This window comes from Lissotriton helveticus, chromosome 5_1, assembly GCF_964261635.1.
Source record: "Lissotriton helveticus chromosome 5_1, aLisHel1.1, whole genome shotgun sequence".
Taxonomy (NCBI): Eukaryota; Metazoa; Chordata; class Amphibia; order Caudata; family Salamandridae; genus Lissotriton; species Lissotriton helveticus.
In genome coordinates this window covers 196,791,047-196,812,223 of record NC_136065.1, presented here as the reverse complement: position 1 = coordinate 196,812,223, position 21,177 = coordinate 196,791,047, and the positions used below count along the sequence as shown (strand labels likewise).

The following is a 21,177-nucleotide window of genomic DNA, read 5'->3' as shown; positions in this document are numbered from 1 at the left end:
ATGAGAATATTCAATAATATTCAATCAATATCTTCAATTCAGTCATGAGCCATAAAAGCACTGCATAATACACATATAAAACATTAAAAGCATTATAAAACATTTAAAAAACCCTAAAAAGAATCAAACAGCAAATGGGCGACAATCAATCAGACTAATGCAGGAGACTAAAATAAAAAATATATAAAATATTAATGCTACTAAAAACAATGCAATCCCAGTAGGAAAGCATATTATTCCCACAGTAGCAACAAGTGGGCCGAAATTAATTATGATAAAAGCAGTGATATGGGACCTTATTAGAATCAAATTATCATTCATACAATGTCAGGCAGTTGCATATTACCTAGACAAGAAATGTATGAAAAATACAAGTCCCCCAACTTAATCTATAGGGGGGTGGTAACCCATATTAGTCTGCGCCTCCACATTTGTAGTAGAAACCATGCGACTGCGAAAACTAGTGGGTGGGCTATTTTTTATCTTAAAATTCTTAAACCAGATCTATGATTCTTGACCCCCATGTTGCGACATAACAGTAAAATCCAAGCCCTCCTATGTGCGGGCAAAAAAAACAAATATGCTTTATGGTTTTCCTCAGTGAGGGAATGCTGCCATCTTGCCTTAAATGGCCAGAACAGCAGGGTCCTAAACCAAAATGTAATGTATAATGTTCTAGTACCCGTGGCACGATATTGTCCATATGCTCCTCCAGAAAGTAAGCATCCTTGAATGCTAAAAAAACTGGGTTCAGTGAGTCCACACTCCCAAATATATCCTTTCATCTATGTGTCTCCAATACATCAACTTTTAGCATGGACTTTGACACACTATAAGCAGTTTCTGGATGTACCCAAAGGTCCCAACAGCTGATCTCAATTAGGCTACGTTTGATGTAACCCAATAAAGGTATCTTGACAACCCCACCGTGCTTTAAAATGCCATCCAAGCATATCCTATAGGGCTCCAATCAGCGGTGGAAATCCTCCTCCAGTACATCAAGGGTCTGAGTCTTAACCTATGTACAAGAGATCTAATACCCAGGTCTAACCCCAAGGGGATAAGGAGGGTACTAACCGGCAGGTTGGTGAGGACTCATAGGAAACAATTCTCCACCTTTTCCATGTCTTTAAGGTTATCATGCCCCCAACGTTCTCCACCATACAACGACCCTCCTAGTGGTTGCAGGTCATAAATCTGCAAGTAACAGGGCAAAATCTGGAACTCTGTATAATGCTCCATTCTAGAAGTTTACTCTTCTGGATCTGGGAAGACCAGCCAAAAGACTCATTAAGGGTAAAGCCCAGATAATCAAAAGTATGAACTTTCTCTAGGGAAACACCATTAAAAATTGGATGCGACTGAGTGGCATGACTGGGATTTATGACCATATACTTGGTTTTGCTGATATTGACCTCCAGTCCTCTGTGCTCACAGAAGACAAGGACCTGGTGAAGCAGCTTTTGAATGCTCATGAGGGACTTCAAGATCAGCAAGGTATCATCCACAAACAGGAGTGCTGGGACCTTTCAGTAAGCCAGACTCAAGGCATAATGCATGCACTGCTCCAAGTAGGTCACCAGGTCATTAATGAAAAGCAAAACATTTTTGGATCTAAAGCACACCCTTGTCTCACACCCTGGGACACTGGAATAGGGCCTGTTAGCTCCCCAAAGGTTCCACACCTGACCTGGGCATATTTATTCTTATGAAACTTTCTTAAGACATCCATCAGATATTTTGGTAATCCCAAGCAGGTCAAAACTTCCTGTAATATCTCCCTAGGGAGAAGGTCAACTGCAGACCGAAGGTCAACAAAAATAACATACAAACAGCCACCACCTATTGTGACATATTTTCAATACTCTAGCTGTAGTTGGAGGATCGGATCAATGGTACTGTTCCCAGCCATAAACCCTGCTTGTAGGGGTGTGAATACATCTGAATCTTCCATCCAAGCCTGCAGTTGACTCTGTAGAATTTGATTAAAAAGCTTCTGTGCGCTATCAATGAGGCTGATAGGTCGATAGTTAGATGGGAGCGTCCAAAGACCAGTTTTGTCGATCGGGATGCTCTCATCCCGGCCCACGAACGTGGCATGGGTAGCCCATTCAAAATACTATTAAAGAACAGGGAACATGAAAATATATACCACATATTCGCTCTTACAGTGAAATTAACCTCATACCCTGAATGCCTTATCCGTAAAAAGAGACATGATTTTGGTTCTTTTTTTCACCATACTTGCACGCTTTGCATTTGAGGCATTTTCTGAAACCTTGGCTATATGTTAGCCATGTTTCAGAAGAGATTAATTCTGGGCTAGACTTAACTAACTCTAGCCTCATTGACTTTGTTACACTGAAAATTAGAAGTGGCCTGCTTTGGAATTTTTGTTTTCCCAATTACTGGATCGGTTTTGATAACATGTCAACATTTAGCTAGGATTTTTCTAATGGCTCCCTGCTCCTTGCAGTAGCCAGAACTTAATCTGAATTCCGGGTGATGATTCTTGGACTTGGTTCTAAGGGTAAACACAAGTTTATCAAGCTTACATAGATTAGCTTTTGCCTGGCCTCTTGAATAGTTTGTTGGTTGTAACCTCTTTCTAAGGATCGCTGGGCTAGCTCATCTTGTGCTTTGAGCAGCTCTTTCTCATTACTGCAATTTCTGACTAACCTATGATTTTCCACATAAAGGATAATGCGTTTGTGTGTTTCAGGGTTTATCTTGCGGGATACAAAATTGGGTTTTCTACTGTTGGATTCCTATATAATTTAGTTTGCACATAGACAGTCTGAGGTTACTGGTAAACTGAAGAGTTAGATCCTTGCTATTGATTTTGTTTATATTACATGTTTAATTTGGTGTAGTTAGCTTGAAAAAGCAATTTACATCAAAGTGCAGCTAACAATTTGCACTAATTGGAATTTGAATGTTTGGAATTTGTTTATCTTTCTTAAATAAATTATTGATAAAATATTGGACAATGGCAAAGTCATGAGATTTATGTTAATCTGCTGCTGTAGCATTTACTATATAATACTGCATTTGCCACATAATTTGCAAAGTGTTCAGATTTCACAACATTTTTGTTACTAGGAAGTGAATAATAATATTGACCGGTAATTTGCAGCATAACTTTCTTTGGCAACATAATTTAGATAACTTTGCCACATACTTTTGTCCTCCATGAAGCATAGTAGTAGTAGCCCTGACAATGTCCTAGCTCGGCATAGTGATTTGTGGGCTGTCATTATGATGATGATGACATTCGTATTTCGCAAGCAACTATGAATGCTTTTCAAATTCCACGGTTCCCTGCGATATATTGCTTTAACTAAGCCACCTAATGTCGCGTTATTTTATTATTATTTTTTATCGGCTTTTGGGTTCTCTGTACCTTTGCCAAATTTGTGTTTTCAGAATGCAGATTGAGCTAATTATGGCATGCATTATGTGCATTGCTAACCATAACTTGTGAATTTTATTGTTTTGACAAGTTTGAGCCAGAGAAATCACAAGAGAGTTTAGGGTCAAAGGGATATTTTACCGACCAGCCACAGTTCCAATCCCCAATTTATACAATATTAACAACCAAATGAACTGGGGGTCCAATAGATATCAAGCAACCAAGTGCTCCTATAGATTCCTAGCAACAGAATTAGAAGAGTAAAAAATATAACAGGAATATTAAAAGAACCAAGAGGCATTGAGCTGAACTTGGATTCCCATCAATAATCAGAGTGATCAATCCTATCATCTGGTTATCCACCCATATGGATCGTATGTCTCCTGATCAAACTTCCAACAAAAGGCATTCACTCAATTGTATCGAGTAAATGAGCAACAGCGAGAAAAGTAAGACAGACTGTACAGTTTTTTCATCTGTGACCACTTGGGAATCAGAAAGCAAAAAAAAAAGTGTGTGAAGTTAAAATAGAGTCATGAGGAGAAAATACAAAGTTTATTAAAGTTATCACCTCACCCTCTTATCTAAAACCAGAACAGTGCAAGGAGCAGTATTAACAAATAACTGCTAGGTATTCAAGGCCAACATTTTTCAGCCAATAGGGTAAGAGTGCCCTAGGCTTTTGTCTGGACCGCTGTTCTTAACAATGCTACTGCTTAAATAACTCTCTAAGTAAAGTGAACAAATAAAAATAAAAACAAATATATAACAGGTTGGAATGAATACAACCTACTTCCACATCTCCTTCGCTTCAAGAGATTCAAATGGCAATTGTTTTTCGAATATTTTCTATCTTTACTGAGGCCCATATGAAAGTGCATAAGGCTCCCTATAGGGAATAGGTGACAGGGATCCCGAGATTGAAAGTGAGTGGGAGTGCGTAGTAGATCAGTTGGGTTCATTGCTATCCTGAAACACAAAGTAGTGGGACTGCGTAGTAGATCTGTTAGGTCCCTTGCTATCCTGAAACACTATGTAAAAAATAAATTACATTAATAAACAGTCCTAATAGGAGGTGCAATGTGAGGAAATGTGAGCGAGTAAAGTAGTTGTGAGGTGAAGTCTGTGGGCGTGGCCCTGTTGAGTATTCCAGTATGGTTTTTCAAAATTATAGGATAAGTATGTTATAAGTAGAGAGTTTAGAATGGGAAAGTACAAAACTATGAATGGTTTATATTTTCCCCTTTCCCCTGTTGTCTTCTTCTTTCTTAGAGCGGGGCCTCTTAATCCTGAGCTAGGTCCAGGAGAGGTGAGGTACAGTCCCCGATCAAGACGGGTGAGACACTAATGGATGCACCTTTCATTGAAATGATGCCTATTACATAATCTGCGATTTTTCTTAGCACATTAGAAAGTAGTATTGAAAGAGTGAACTAACTAGGAATATGTTTGCAATGTTTTTTACAGATGCCATTTGCATCCCTTGAAGCGGAGGAGATGTGGAAGTAGATTGCATTCATTCCAACCTGTTATATATCTGTTAATACTGCTCATTGCACTGTTATGATTTTAGATTAGAGGGTGAGGTGATAACTTTAATAAACTTTGTATTTTCTCCTCATGACTCTATTTTAACTTCACACACTTTTTTTTACTTATTTACTTATTTATTGCACTGCTTTCTGATTCCCAAGTGGTCACAGACGAAAAAACAGTACAGTCTGTCTTACTTTTCTCGCTGTTGCTAATTTTTTTTATACCATTGAGTGAATCCCTTGTGCTGGAAGTTTGTCTCCATGATCAGGAGACATACGATCCATATGGGTGGATAACCAGATGATAGGATTGATCACTCTGATTATTGAAGGGAATCCAAGTTCAGCTCAATGCCTCTTGGTTCTTTTAATATTCCTGTTATATTTTTCACTCTTCTAATTCTGTCGCTAGAAATCTATAAAGCACTTTGTGGCTTGATATCTATTGGACCCTCAGTTCATTTGGTTGTTATTAAGTTTGAGCCAGAGCCATGACTCACTTTCAACCCAAGCTGCACAGCGTCCAGGCCCTTCTCCCAACTCCTCCTGACTGCCCAACCCATGATGTACAAGTTCTGCCTTGTACCCATTCTGTTCTTTGCACAGCTTTCAGCCAGCCCCAGTAGTCAACCACCTTGGACTGTGGGCAGTGGAGGTTGGCTGTGGGGCTTGCCCGTCCTTGCACCAGACTTATTGTTCTAACTGTCAAATTCTAAGCAGTCAAATTAAATCCCTCCTGCCCCAATACATCCGCTCAAAACTTAACATTACAAAGCGTAAGCTAAACTAGTTAAATGCCTGACATATTTTGTGTGGATATACAATAAACAAAAGGAGAGAGTAAAGGGATTTAAACCACCGGAGTGGACGGAAAGTACTCCTGATCCTCTGGGTTAGGTATCTAAATAACAAAAAAGAGGAGTACCACCAAAATAGGCTCAAAGAGCGATTAAGGTGGGATGGTTTTCTAGTGGAAAAAGAAGAAAGTCCTTCTTTGGTTTTAATAAACCCCTCACTCACCGACCTAGTCAGTGACATGCTTCATCATCGGGGCCACCTTGACAGCCGAGTGCCATCAAGGTGTGCTGCGACACCTGGAATACAGTGGAGCTGGTATATGAGTGATGAGTGCAAGAAAAAAGTAAGTGTGTTAAAAATTGTCCTGGTATGGCTTATACGAGAAATATTTTATTCTTAAGACTACTGGACAATATTAAAAACGTGTGTGTAGATACAATAATAGGTTATTTATGACCATGTGTATCTGTAGATAAGTGGAAGGTCAACCTGTGTCGCAGCACACCTTGATGGCACTCGGCTGTCAAGGTTGCCCCGATGATGAAGCATGTCACCGACTAGGTCGGTGAGTGAGGGGTTTATTAAAACCAAAGAAGGACTTTCTTCTTTTTCCACTAGAAAACCATCCCACCTTAATCGCTCTTTGAGCCTTTTTTGGTGGTACTCCTCTTTTTTGTTATTTAGATATTTTGTGTGGATTCATCAAGCAACCAGATTAACACTCATCTCACCTAGTGATGACCTTGCTGCATGAAATTGGAAAAAACAAGAGTAGGTTACACATGTTAAGTGTCTGACAAATTTCATGCATATCCATCAGATGGTGCCAATCATGCCAACGTTGTTAGCAAATCAAAAACGTTTTGACCTCCCCTCTTCCATTCCTCCCCACACTGGATCTGCACAAAACTTTAACTACCTACACTGAATGTAACTTGCTAACAGCCTACAACTTTTGATGCAGATTTATCAAACACTGCTAATGTTATAAGTAACTGAACATTGTATTGTTCCCTTCCCCCATTTGACTTTTCCTCTTTCTCGATGGACTGGAACAAAACTTGGCAAACGATCAAAAACCAACGCTTCCAAGCTTCTGCCAAATGTTGTACAGCTTCATTATTTAGGGTCAATGTTATCTGCAAATAAACACTCCCCATCTCTTCAGTTACTCACTCCCCCCATGTGTTAGCATGAACTTAAAAATAACAAACTGTGGTTAAATGTGCTAACTCCCTGCCACATTATAAGCTGGTCCACCACTCGATCCCAAAGTTATTAATAAATCACAAATAAGTTTGCCCCGCCTTTAACTTGCCCCAAGGATTACAGTGGATCTTCACGAAACCTAATATACCTGCACTGGGTATCACTTGCTAACTACTTGCAACACTTGACACAGCTTAATAAAACAGTGCCAAATTTATAAGCAAATGAAAATTGTATTGACTCTACCTTAGTCAGACTTTTCCTTTTTAAATTGGCAACCTTCCTGTCTTCTGTCAAAATCTGTGCAGATTCATCACACCGTGTCAAACCTATTAGTTAATAAACACTTTTTTTGTGCACACACCTTTAACTGGACGCCCTTTATGGATATGCAAATATTTAAAAATACTACTGAAAATCCAAACTTAGTAAGTATCTGCCAAATTTGATACATGTTCATCAGACAGTGCGAGAGTTATGCACAACTAACAAATACCTTTTCAACTAACATGGCATACAAAAGTGATAAGCCATTTAAATCCCGCCCATCACCTTTTTCAAATGTGATTATCAAAAAACACCACAGAACAGATTTACACTGTTTAAAAAAACACACTTTCTGAATAAACTTCTACTGTAATGTCAAGTCTTTTTTAAATGTGTTCTGCAGTTTTAGCTGTCTTCCGCCAAAAGTTCCTTTGGGAGCTAAAATGGTAAATGTACACTCTCACTCTCCCCCAACATGCTTTTTCCCCAACATGTTTTTTACTCTTAGAACTCAGCTATCCACCCAAACCCTCACCTACTATCTTTAGCAAATACCACATACATGCAAGTTGAAGTTTGAAACACACTCCTGACTTTATCATGAGTTTCACAATGTATGTGTAGATTTATGTTTCCTGTCTGTATGTCAATTGACAGTTTTTTACTCTGGCTTTGGTCTGCAAGTCACATGGTGGCCAAAAATGTGGCTTCTTGATTGGCCTAATTTCGAATGCTACATGGATAGCAGTAATGAATAAAATTAACAATAGCAAATATGTAGTGCATACTGGATTTACAGTGGTATTGACACTATGTATTGAATTGTATTATATATCTATACTAATATAATAAAGAGAGGGCCCAAACCTTTGAGGCGGGTAATCTCAGGAACCACAGCACCAATCACAACACCCAATACAGCGTTGGAAAGGGCAGTTGCAGCAGAAGGACATAGGCTATGCAGACGCCCACCATATACATTTAAAAGATAAAAGAACTGTGCCAGCCAAGTAGTCCCTTGTGGGCGTGTCTGCATTGTGCTGTGGGCGTGTGCTGGGGGCGTGACAAACGCTGGGGGCGTGTGGTACGTTCCGCCCTTCATGCCATGTCTCATATCGTGTGCTAATCCCACCCTGCTCCCTTTAAATACCCCTGCACCCCATAATCATAACCCACCCTTACTCCTTAAAATACCCCAACACCCTTAAACACTAACCCATCTTAACCCTATAAATATACCCTGTACCCCAAACCCCAAACCTATCCCTAACCCCTAAAAATACCCCTGTACTCCAAACCCAAACCTAGCCCTGAACCCTATCAATACCCCTGTAACTCAAAACCCAAACCTACCCCTGAACCCTAAAAATACCCCTGTACCCCAAAACCCAAACCTAGCACTGAACCCTAAAAATATACCACTGTACCCCAAACCTAGCCCTGAACCCAAAAAAATACCCCTGTACCCCAAACCTAGCCCTGAACCCTAAAAATACATCTGTACCCCAAAACCCAAACCTATCCCTGAACCCTTAAAATACCACTGTACCCCAAAACCCAAACATACCCCTGAACCCTAAAAATACCCCATACCCCAAAACCCAAACCTAGCCCTGAACCCTAAAAATACCCCTGTACCCTAAAGCCCATACCTATCCCTAAACCCTAAAACTACCCCTGTACCCCTATATCTGAACCCTTAAAATACCCAAACACCCCAAAACATATACCTCAGTACCCCAAAACATATACCCCTATACCCATACTTACCTTATCCAAACATTAAAAAAAAACATGCTTTTACCATTCATGCATTTACAACGAATTTCGTTGTAAATGTATACGTGGTAAAAGCATATAAAATGTAATGCCATGCGTTATAATGGCAATGCGGAGTCATGGTACTTTCGTAATGAAAGTATGCGGAGTGATGGTATGCGGATATAAAGTTGCGGAATAATGGGTGTTTACCCTCCCCCGGTAAGACATTGGTGGCACGGCGGCCCACATCTCCAGCAACATACTCATATTTTTTCACCACCCATTTGAAAAATGCACAGGTCTCTCTCATTGATGGCCAGCACCGACATACACTTTTAGATACACCTCCCACCACAAGTTCTAGAATTGCGAACTTTAGAGCTGGGGAGCTACGTTCGAATCTCGGCATCAGCTCAACATCCTGTGATTCCAGGCAAATCGCTTTGTCTCCCCGTGCCGACCACAAATGAATGTGTTCTTCTGTAATGTAAATTGTGCTCATGCCATGTTGTCGAGTTCGCGCTATATAATATTGCAAGGAAAAATGAAGTAGGGAAACTTGAGTTCACACACTACTGAACGCGCACGCTTAAGTGCATCAGCAGTGCACTGTGAATCGGAGCGTTTCACAGGCCTGTCACAGATAAGAAATGCTATCTGTTGGACCTGGCCCTTTTGGCAGGTTCACCCCGCAACTTTTTGCTTTTGCCTAGCCTGTTTCTGTAACCTGTGTTAGTGATTTTTGGGTCTCTGCGCACTTTTTCCCTGTGTCCCAGAGTAAAGTGCGTGCGTGTAGTATGGCTGGCCTGCCCTCCCATAGGAATGCATGGGGAATGTGTGTGTCCCTGGTAGTTCCTGATGCGTGGGGAGTGCAGGCTCGAGTTTAGTATGTGTGAACTCGTGAGAGTGAATGCTGCGAGATGGTGTATGCGGCATGTATGTGTCTAGAAGGGAAGTGCTACTTCTGGACATTGATGTGTGTGTGCAGTGAGGGTGCTGGAGCGTGATTGGCTGGGGCTGGCTGGCATGCCAGGCTCCAGGAAGTCTGGATGGGTCTGTCCGGTGGTGAGTGTGAGATTAGCATGAGTGATGTGTGGGAGGAGTGTACCTGTGTCCTGAATGGGCTGGGTTTTTCCCCACACAATGCTGGCTCCGCCCCCCTGTGGTGTGTCTAATGACCCTAGCCTCCCCAGTGAATGAAAGGGGTGGTTGGGCCATCAAGGGTGCTCCAAGACCAGCTGCGACTGGTCTCCCCCCACCCTGCACCTCCAAACAAAGGAGTTATGAGTATCAGAAGGGGCTGTGTCCCCACAGAGGTTGTTCTTGTTTCTACTGGAATCCTGCCAGGGGCGTGCTGCTGCTTGGGCCCAGGGGAAGGTTTGCCTCCCTGGGCTCTGCTCAGCCCCTGGATGCCCTGGAGGGCTGAAGGACTTTTGCTGGACCTTTATTGGCTCTGAGCGCCTGGGAGCGCTGTTGATGGCCTCTAGCGCTTGGAAGCGCTTGTGTTGCTGTGATAGCGCTTGGGAGTGCTTATTTTTCCTGCTAGCGCACCGAGCGCTGTATTCTTGCTGCGAGCGCTGGAGGCCCTTTATTTTCATCTAGCGCTGGGAAGCGCTTTATGTGCCCAGCCGGTGCCCACCCGGCATTTGCCCGAAATTGCGGAGCATAGCGAGTGCCTACCTCGCTTCGTATTTGAATTTACGAGGGAGCCCGCCTGCCTGCCTGAAACAGGCTGACGCGCTGCCCGCGGCGACCCGGAAGTATTGGGCCAGCCGGCCAATCCCTACGTGGCCCGACCGGGAGAAGGACCGGAAGTCCCGCCCTCGGCGCCGCAGCCCGAGGAGAGGAGAAAGGCTGCCGGTACTCGCGGTGCTCCCATGAGGAGAGGAGAGCCCCGCACCGGAAGAGGGACCGGCCACAGCAGAGACGGAGCAGCTGAGGCTCCAGAGGAAGACAGAGAGCCGTGATGACCCGCGTAGGAGTCCCGACCTCCGTAGAGCCCGGTGAGTGGGAACGGGCGAGGGAGAGCTCCGGGCAAGTCAGGAGAGCCTGTGAGGCTCGGGCGCTTTTGTTCCTTCGAGTCCCCAGGCAGGGGACTCCCATGTTACCTGAGAGAGGCCCAGTTGTGTTCGAGCCCCGAGAGGCTCGCAGAGGCACAGTAATATTCAGAGCCCGAGAGGCTCTTGGGCATTTGCGATATTGAGTCCCCCGAGGAGGGACTCCAACGTCTGAGGGGCATTGCGTGTTTTGAGCCCAGCGAGGCTCCAACGACGGCCATTCTTGTGTAGAGCCCTGAGAAAGGCTCAGGGGTACAGTTGTACTGGAGGGTAGAGCTTGCGAGGCTCACAGGTGGTTCTAGGGCCCCAGTATTCTTTATGAGAGCCCAGAGAGGCTCAAGAAGGCGCCACATTTGTTTTGAGAGCCCAGAGAGGCTCTAGGGCGGCATTTACTTTGTTGAGCCCTGCGAGGCTCACAGCCCATATTTGTTTTGGAGCCCCAGAGAGGCTCTGGAGTGCCATCCTGTTGTTCTTGAGCCGACGAGGCTCCAACGTTGTCCCTTGAGGACACATCTGCCCAGCACTTTGTGGGCAGCTGCCACGTTTAGGCCCCTGACATTGGGACACAGGGCGTCCTAGCCCCAACAAGGCCAGAGGGCCTAGGGACTGCCACAGGTTGTGGCTCATGTGAGTTGCGCAATTGCTTGGGCTTGCACCTCTGAATGTGTTTTGATACATCATGTGTTTTCTTTCCCTACACCGCTGAATGTTAATGCATCATGTGTAATGTTCCTATGCTTATACCCCTAAATGTTGGTGATACTTAGGTGGTTGTTTTTCTCCTAGTACAGGTGTTGCTAGTGAGGTATTGGTTCCCTGCGCAATATTTTCCTAAGGTGGTTAGGGTTGCGTAGGAGGTACTTACCCTTTACCAGTAATTACTGGTGGTGTGCTAATTTGTGCTACATTTTCGATTTTGGTTCTACAAAGTGTTCTATGTGCTTATTACTATTCCTAAAAAGTGATGATTCCTGACAGTGGTCCATGTGGCCCTGTCTTGTACATATCCCCTGTAAATTCTGACCGTGCCTGTTGGCACATTGTAAAATGTGTGTTCTTATCTAATGTGTTTTCGGTATAATACAAAGGCTATTTTTATATAACCTTGTGTGGAGTTTCCTTTGTGGTGGGCCTGGGAGTTGTTGCTGGGTGCGCGCGTAAACACTTAACCTACATAGCCTCCAAGTTTAGCCTGGCTGCTCGCGTCACGTTACCTAGAGGGTGAGCAGGGGTTATCTTGGTGTGTGACTCCCTTGCCCTGACGTGGAAGTGGTGGTCTCTGACTGACCCTGGCGCAAGCCTTGGCCAGCCAGAGATCCCGTTTCTAACACTATCAAAACGAAATCCTACAAAGCAATATACTACTGGCCGGCAGCAATTCATACCCGGACAACGTCGGGACGGGCTGCTAGTAGCATTTATAAAGTGCAACAAACACCCTATGGGTACCCTGGCACTGTGGTAGAAGACGCAACCCATCATAACGTGAAGAGGGTAGAAACCGATTGGACAGCACTTAAAGACAAGAGATCATTTTCTGGGGAACAGCCACGTTTTAACCAGTTTCCTGAACAGAGACAAAGTGTTACATTGTCTAACTTCAAGTGGTAGCTCATTCCATAGCCTTGCAGCAGCAAGGTTAAAACCCTCCCTCCCGTTCTAACCTTATTGAATCTAGAGACCTTTGCCAAACCAGCAGAAGAGGAGCGAAGTCTCCGAGTAGGGGGGTACCAAATCAGTTTCTTCTGTAGAGGCTTAGGGCCAGATCCATGCAAAGCTCTGAACACTATGCATAGGGACTTGAAGTGTATTCTTTGCAGCACTGGCAGCCAATGTAGCTCGCTAGACACAGTGATGCAGAAGAGTCTCGTGGTCTGGACAACACCAATTTTGCCGCCGCATTTTGGACGCGTTACAGTCGCAGAACCAGATACTTAGGTGACTCCAACACTAGGGCGTTGCAGTAATCGTCTGCTTAAAATAACGCCTTGTTCTATTAAGGCTCTGGCCGAGTTGGGAAGCAACAGGAGGATCTTTCTCAGAGCCCTGATCAGACCAAAGCAACATCCCACCGTTGTATTTACTTGCCACTCCAAAGACAGGTTGGCGCTAAATGTGACTCCCACATTTTGCGCCATTTTGGTCGGGTCAAAGGAGTAGAAGTTGCAAAGGGCCAGAAGTTATGAGAGAAGGGTGGAGGGACCTTTCCAGCTGTACAGTATAGAAATTTGGTCTTATCCAAATTAAATTGTAGAAAGTTGTTCCGTAGCCACTGCGCAGTATCAAGCATACAGGTGTGAAAATTCTCCAGGGCGTTAGACTGGGTTCCATCCAAGGATAAAATAATCTGGGTGTCATCAGCATAGTTGACTAATTTCACATTGTGTGCCCGAATTATGTCAATCAATGGGCTCAGATATATGTTAAGCAAAATCGGGCTGATGGCAGACCCTTGAGGAACACCATGCCAGATGTTGGAAAATGCAGATTGAAATAGAGGAAGAGCCACTGCCTGACCCCTGCCGGAAAGATAGGATCGAAACCAATCCAGGGCAGTGCCCACTATTCCTACCTCCTCTAGGTGGGCCACCAAAATGCCATGGTTAACCATGTCGAAAGCAGCAGACAGGTCAACCAAAATAAGTATCGCCGATTGTCCCGTCTGCCAATAGCTGGAGATCATCCATCACAGTTACCAGAGCAGTCTCTTTCCCATGTTCCGGGCGGCAGCCAAATTGTACATCCGCCAACTTGTTGTTAAGTTCTAGGAACTGTAACAGAGATTTCCTGACCAACTGTTCAAGGATCTTCACGGGCACATCTTTGTTCTGATGCGAAAAGTTGTACATAAAAGGTTTTATGAGTGCTAGGAGGTCTTTTTTTCATCAAGACAAGCCATCTTTGTTCTTTCAAGGGTTTTGCCATTTGTTGTATACCACCTTAAGGCTTACAGATATTATCCATTCTGCCCACAGCCTACATTCCTTTTGGTTTTCTAGAAATCTTCCAATGGGGCATCCGATCCACAGTACCAGACGAGGAACAAATAAGGAAGGCTTCCAAATTATATTATTTTCCCTGGTCATGACAAGGGCCGGACAAAGTCACAAGACCTAGTCAATAGTATTCTTTAGAATTAGAATTGAAAGCCTTATTCAGGAATATCCTCACACTAACTTTGGATGACACAATACCCAACAACATCATTGGCTGATTATAACCCTTTTCCTTATTATAACTTTTTTAAGTAGTCTGCCGTGCAACAGACCGATTCGTGGTCTATTTCATGCAAAACAAGGCTAAGGTCTTGATTAGGAGTAAAGAGCTAAATTCTGATCCCTGTGCAAGCACGTGTTGTGCACAGCAATCCAAATTAAGAATTCTGTGATAATTATCACACCTTCACTATTTGAACCTGATAAATTCAAGCAGGTCAAACCTGTGGAAGTTTATCTGAAGAAATGGCTTGGAAAAAAGGACAAACAGGCAGAACTAAGGGGCATATTAGCAAGGGCAATATCGCTGCTTTAGCTGGACTTTTTCCCGCTAAAGCCCTATTAGCAAGCTGTCGCTAACAGCAGTTAACGACAGCTTTTAGGTGATACCTACAGGTTTGGGGCCCGCTTTGCATGTCAGCGATATTTATCGCTAATGACATGCAAAGTGGGCGTACCCAAACTGTTAGCGACTGAAAACCGTCGCTAACACAGCTATCGCCTATTACCAAGGCAGGCTTAGCGATAAAAAAAATCACGCTAAGCGCGATTATCGCTATAAACTAACGCCTGCTAAAAAGTTTACTTACCTGTATAGTCAATGGGGGGTGGATTATCAGATCAATCAATCAATCAAGACATTTATAGAGCGCACTACTCACCCGTAGGGTCTCAAGGCGCTAGGAGGGGGGGGTGCCGTTACTGCTCGAACAGCCAGGTCTTGAGCTTCTTCCTGAAGGAGAGGTGGTCTTGGGTCAGGCGCAGGTCGGTTGGGAGGGAGTTCCAGGTCTTGGCGGCCAGGTAGGAGAAGGACCTTCCTCCTGTTGTCGCTCTTCGGATGCGGGGGACGGCGGCGAGGGCGTGGCTGGTTGATCTGAGGTGGCGCTTGGGAGCGTAGAAGTTGATTCGGTTGTTGAGGTAGCTCGGGCCTTGGTCGTGTAGGGCTTTGTGTGCGTGGGTGAGGAGACGGAAGGTGATTCTTTTGTTGACGGGGAGCCAGTGCAGGTCTCTCAGATGTCCGGAGATGTGGCTGTTTCGTGGGATGTCGAGGATGAGTCTGGCTGAGGCGTTCTGGATCCGCTGGAGTCTCTTCTGGAGCTTGGCGGTGGTTCCGGCGTAGAGGGCGTTGCCGTAGTCCAGTCGGCTGGTGACGAGGGCCTGGGTGACAGTCTTCCTGGTCTCGGTGGGGATCCACCAGAAGATCTTCCGTAGCATGCGCAGGATGTTGAAGCACGACGAGGAGACGGCGTTGACTTGTCTGGTCATGGAGAGGGAGGAGTCCAGGATGAAGCCCAGGTTGCGCGCGTGGTCCGTCGGTTTGGGTGCGGTGCCCAGGGCGGGGGGCCACCAGGAGTCGTCCCAGGCGGAGGGCGAGGATCCCAGGATGAGGACCTCCGTCTTGTCTGAGTTCAGTTTCAGGCGGCTGGTCGTCATCCACTCGGCTACATCTCTCATCCCTTCATGTAGGTTGGCTCTGGCGGCGGCGGGGTCGTTGGTCAGGGAGAGGATTAGCTGGGTGTCGTCGGCGTAGGAGATTATGTTGAGGTTGTGTTAGCGTGCGATGGCCGCGAGGGGGCTCATGTAGACGTTGAAGAGGGTGGGACTCAACGAGGATCCTTGAGGGACGCCGCAGATGACTTCGGTGGCCTCTGACTTGTACGGTGGTAGGCGGACTCTCTGTGTTCTTCCGTCGAGGAAGGAGGTGATCCATTCCAGTGCCTTCTCCTGGATTCCGATGTTGCCGAGGCGCTGCACTAGGGTGCGGTGGCAGACAGTGTCGAAGGCCACGGAGAGGTCCAGGAGGATGAGGGCCGCTGTTTCTCCGTTGTCCATCATGGCTCGGATGTCATCGGTGGCAGCGATGAGGGCGGTCTCGGTGCTGTGGTTGGCTCGGAAGCCAGACTGTGAGGGGTCGAGGGATCCATTCGTCTCGAGGAAGGCGGCCAGCTGTTTGTTGACGTTCTTTTCGATGACTTTGGCCGGGAACGGGAGGAGCGAGATGGGACGGTAATTCTTGAGTTCGGTGGGGTCCGCTGTAGGTTTCTTGAGTAGAGCGCTGAGTTCTGCGTGCTTCCAGCTCTCCGGGAAGGTGGCGGTGTCGAAGGAGGTGTTGATAATGTCCCGCAGGTGGGGTGCGATGACAACGTCGGCCTTGTTGAAGACGTGGTGAGGGCAGGGGTCGGTCGGAGATCCGGAGTGGACGGAGTTCATTGTGCGGATGGTGTCTTCGGTGCTGATCGGAGTCCAGGCGCGGAGGGTGGTGGTGGGTGGCGTTGCTGCGGTTGTGGCGTGCGTCGGTTGGATGCTGAAGCTGTTGTGTATGTCCGCGATTTTGTTGTGGAAGTAGGAGGCGAGGGAGTTGCAGAGGTCTTGCGACGCGGTGATGTCGTTGATTCCGGCGTTGGGGTTGGAGAGCTCTTTCACGATGTTGAAGAGTTCCTTGCAGTTGTGTGCGTTGTTGTCCAGCCGGTCCTTGTATGCATTTTTCTTGGTGGCGCGGATCAGTTGGTGGTGTTTCCGGGTGGCGAGCTTGAGGGTGTTCATGTTGTCCATTGTTGGTTCCCTTCTCCATACTTTCTCGAGGGCTCTGCAGTTCTTCTTGGAGCTCTTGAGTTCGTCGGTGAACCATGGGGCTTTCTTGCTGCTGGGTCTGTTGGGCGGGGTCCTCAGCGGGGCGAGTTCGTCCGCGCAGTTGCTGATCCACTTCGTGAGGTTCTCGGCGGCCTGGCTGGGGTTCGCTGAGCCGGCAGGAGGGTGCTGGCTCAGGGAGGCGGTGAGCTGGTCGGCTGTGATCTTGTTCCAGCTTGTTCGGGCAACCTGTTGCTGGTGGTGGTGGATTGTCGTTCTTTTGAAGGTGAAGTGGACGCAGCTGTGGTCCGTCCAGTGGAGTTCTGTAGCGTGGCTGAAGGCGATGTCTTTGCTGGATGAGAAGACGGCGTCGAGTGTGTGTCCGGCGAGGTGGGTGGGGGTGGACACCAGCTGCTTGAGTCCGAGGTTGGCGAGGTTGTCGAGCAGGGTGATGGTGTTACGGTCTCTGTTGTTCTCCAGGTGGAAGTTGAGGTCCCCCAGGAGGATGTAGTCGGCGGAGGGGAGGGCATGCGGGCTGATGAAGTCGGCGATGTCCTCGCTGAATCGTGTGCGTGGTCCCGGGGGTCGGTAGATCAGGGTGCCTCTGAGGGTGGTCTTCGGGTCGGTGTGGATCTGGAAGTGCAGGTGTTCGGCGGTGGTCAGGGTGTCGTCGGTGTTGGTCATGATGCGGATGGTGTCTCTGTGGATGATGGCGATGCCTCCTCCCGTCTGGTTGGCGGTGCGGTCCCTCCGGGTGATCTTGTAGCCCTCTGGGATGGCGATGGCGATGTCGGGCGCTGAGGAGGCGTTCATCCAGGTCTCCGTGAGGAAGGCGATGTCAGGGGCTGTGGTGTCGAGAAGGTTCCAGAGTTCGATGGCGTGTCTGTGGACGGAGCGGGTGTTGAGCAGGATGCACTTGAGGTGGTTGCTGCTGGTGTTCGGCTTGGCGGGTGCTGGTGCCGAGTAGGTCCGGATGCAGGTGAACATGCAGGCGTGGCAGCTGAAGGGTCCGTGGGTGTGCCTCGGGGTGGCTCGGTGGCTTCCCGGGATGCCGCCGGTGTTGAGTGCGATGAGTTCGGCGGCGTTGTAGGTTCGTCGGGTCGGCATTCGTCGGTGGGGGCCAGGGGTCCTGGCACTGGGCGCGGTCCAGGCGCGGACGGGCGCAGACGGGCTTACCTTTGGCGCGCCTTCGGCGCACAATCGGCACGCCCGCTGCGCGTCAACGCTGCGCGTTCGCACGGTCGCCATATATGGCGAAGTGCGCGGGGGGGCGGAGCAGCTGGGAGGCGGGAGCGGGGAGGGTACAGAAGGCAAAAAGGGACGGGGTTAGCGGTGGTGGCGGGAAGCGGGGAGCGGGGAGGGAGAACGAAGGGGCCAAACAGACAAGCAAACAAGCAATACAGAAGGTAAAAGGCAGATACAAGGTACAGGCAACACTAAATACAGTTCAGGATAACAATGACGACGGGGGCAGGTCAGGCGGTCACGGACCACGCTGCTAGAGGCAGGGGGCGTGGTCACGCGGCGGAGCTTGGCCGGCGAGGCAGCGAGGCAGAAGGCGGGGAAGACGCACGCAGCAGCTGGTGGCCGTGCGGCGCGGGGGTGTCCTAGAACTAGGTCACACACACAGATTAAGCCCCCATTGGCGTTAATACGAGAATATCGCTGGATTTCCAGCGATATTCTCGCATTTCGCCACTATCGCTGGATATTTTAGCACAATGGACAAAAACGTTGCTAATAGCATGTTTTCTCCGCTAAAATATCCAGCGATAGCCAGCGATAAAAAAAGTCGCTAACCACGTTTAGCGATAAATATCGCTATTTCTTGCTAATAGGCCCCTAAGTGTATTAAAAATCGATTCCACATTTTATGCATCATTTTCCTGCTGATAACTCAGAATAGAAGGTATTTACCACATGTGGCAAATATCTCACCCTCGAATAATCATATTTACCATATGGGGTAAACACGAACCATATTGAGATAATCTTGTGATGGGAGCTACTTTCAGCAAATGCTTTGGCTTTTCAAATAAGGGCAGGAAATTCTTTGTCAGTTTTCTTATGTGAATGTACCATAATGGTTGTACATTTTATGATGTCTGCCCGTTGGCTGTTATGTTCTCATAATATTGATTTTTACATATAACTGAAGACTTCCCACCCTTTACAAAGGAATGCCAAAATCCAGCCAGTTTCAAAGACCTGATGATAACGGTTTAAAATGTACTCATGAGAAAACTAGAATACATATTTTAAGCTCTCTCTTGCAGGTTGGCAAGGAACATTGCCAACCTTTAGGAACTAGCCAAACCTTTTGGGAGTTTGGAGACTTAAATGGACCCACCAGGGACCTATCACCCAGATGCTCCACTATTCTCTGGATTCTAAAGCTGCCATGGACAATGTGGTAATGGACATCCCATGTAGCGTCAAGTCAGCACAGTGAGGGTGGGTGACCTTTCACAAGTGCGTTATGATGTTTTTTTAATACATCGGTGAAATGCTGGACTTGTACTTTGAGGATTTCTTCTCAGCAAAAGCAAAACGTACGTACCCATGTTGTAACATGGAAATCTCAGTCCTTTTCTGTGCTCCAATCCATGTTGCGCCCTATAGTGTTGATTGTATCCAGCATAATAGGGGGCAGGGTACTGATGCTGAGAATAGTTACGTTGCCTGCGAAACCCTGAAGATGACCAGACTGTTCAATATTTACCGATCAGAGAGAGCCTAATGTCAGTATATTTAAGACGTCTGCAAGGAGGTGTCACTTACACTTGTAGGTATTAAGTAACGAAGACAGATGTGCAATTTCTGTTGAGAACAAAATTGACCTTTCAAAAAGTACCTGCACGATGTAATAATGCACGATCCAATGCAGCTCGTATACTAGCTTGAACAGTTTGAGGTTGTTTCCGAATTAATGAGTGCAGAAGAAAAAAAGTTGCACATCTCCGTTCTATATCGGCAACTGCACATACATTTATGATACTGTCCTCAACTGTCTGATTATGGCGCAAAAATGCAGCAAATTATGCTTTGCACCATTGTTGCTGCTTGTGCAATATGGAATAAAAGAAACATATTGCTTCTGCTTGTATATTGCATAACACATTTAACTCTTTGTGTTGGGAACGTAGTATCGTTAGCTCGAGCTGTCACGAGCGTTCAGGCATGTCTGGCTGCTCGTGACAAGCTCGTGTTACTGTTACCAGAGTTTATTTGTTGCTCTCGCATCAAATAAACTCTGCTCCTGAGTTCAACCTTCTCCGTGCCATTAATTACTTCCCTACACTTTGGAAGAACGTTGCAAAACTAAACCTATGGACCCTGGCTCATGGGCAGTGCAATTTTTCACACAGAAAAGGACAAATCAATTAATAGTCTTTGATTGAAAAAAAAATCAAACTGATCTTGCACAATTTCTTCTTCTTTTGTGAAGCGATGGAGCAAGCTGATTTTACCTCGAAGTCAATTTCATATATCACATTTTGAAAAATGGGGGCAACCCGTTTCCTATAATCCTAATTAAGCAAGTGTAGCAAACAGAGCACATTCATTACACTCTTTATTTTCCATTGATAACAAAAATATTTACGTAATATGTACTTGCCGGATCTCGTCCTTGTTTGATTCATTCAGTCCCTGTGACAGAGACACAAATACGAATTGCGAATTTTACACGAAATTGTGGCCAGTACTGGCGCACTGTGGTTCGCAGGGCGGTGTCTTCGTGCAGGCAGGGAGGCGCCCCCTTCAAATGGCGGTTATTTTGGAACCATTGCGTAATCAGGCTGTGCTGACACATGACGTAATGTCAGCTTTCCGCGAAACTGGAAACCTTTCAACCCCCCCTCATTAAGAAGGAAACGGGCTCTCCTTGGGAGCCCTGACACAGGGTCGCCTCATAAAGGGTTCATTCTGTTACGAATTCCCTTTCTCCCCATAAATCACGCTCTCTCAGCGGCGGCCTGAGTTACCCCGCCCGAGGCTGCGCACGAAATGTACCGCGGAGCTCAATGTAATGTCACTCCTCGTCTACCGCCGCGCCTCTGAGAGGATTTTGTAAGTGATATACCTGCTTCTGAAAAGTTCCATTAAACCTCCCTTTTTGATTATTTTAAATGATGAGCACATTCTCCCCTTTTAGTCACATAGCAGATGTCCTCTGCTCGGCAATGGAACCGGCTGACGCAGGGCTTCCTACTGTTGCAGATGAAAGATGACGGACTACTGCAACAGCGCGCGCACAGTGCCGCCTTAAACTAGAACGTGCCAGTGCCAGCAGAAGGATTCGTGGGGTCAAGAGACAACGCACTCGCCGCCCCTCCAATGGCACGGGCACTCAG

At 46.4% G+C, this 21,177-nt stretch overlaps 1 protein-coding gene across 6 annotated transcripts in view; it reads right to left on the bottom strand.

Moving 5' to 3' along the window:
- Nucleotides 1-20,973, bottom strand: part of LOC144754318 (uncharacterized) — a 771,250-nt gene extending 750,277 nt beyond the window's left edge. For 3 of the 6 annotated variants that reach the window (XM_078641989.1, XM_078641991.1, XM_078641990.1), the window contains exon 1: nucleotides 20,442-20,900. The gene's annotated coding sequence lies outside the window, so the exon portion shown is untranslated. The other 3 variants (XR_013594709.1, XM_078641988.1, XM_078641993.1) reach the window with 3 other exon arrangements.
- Nucleotides 20,974-21,177: the final 204 nt, after the last annotated feature.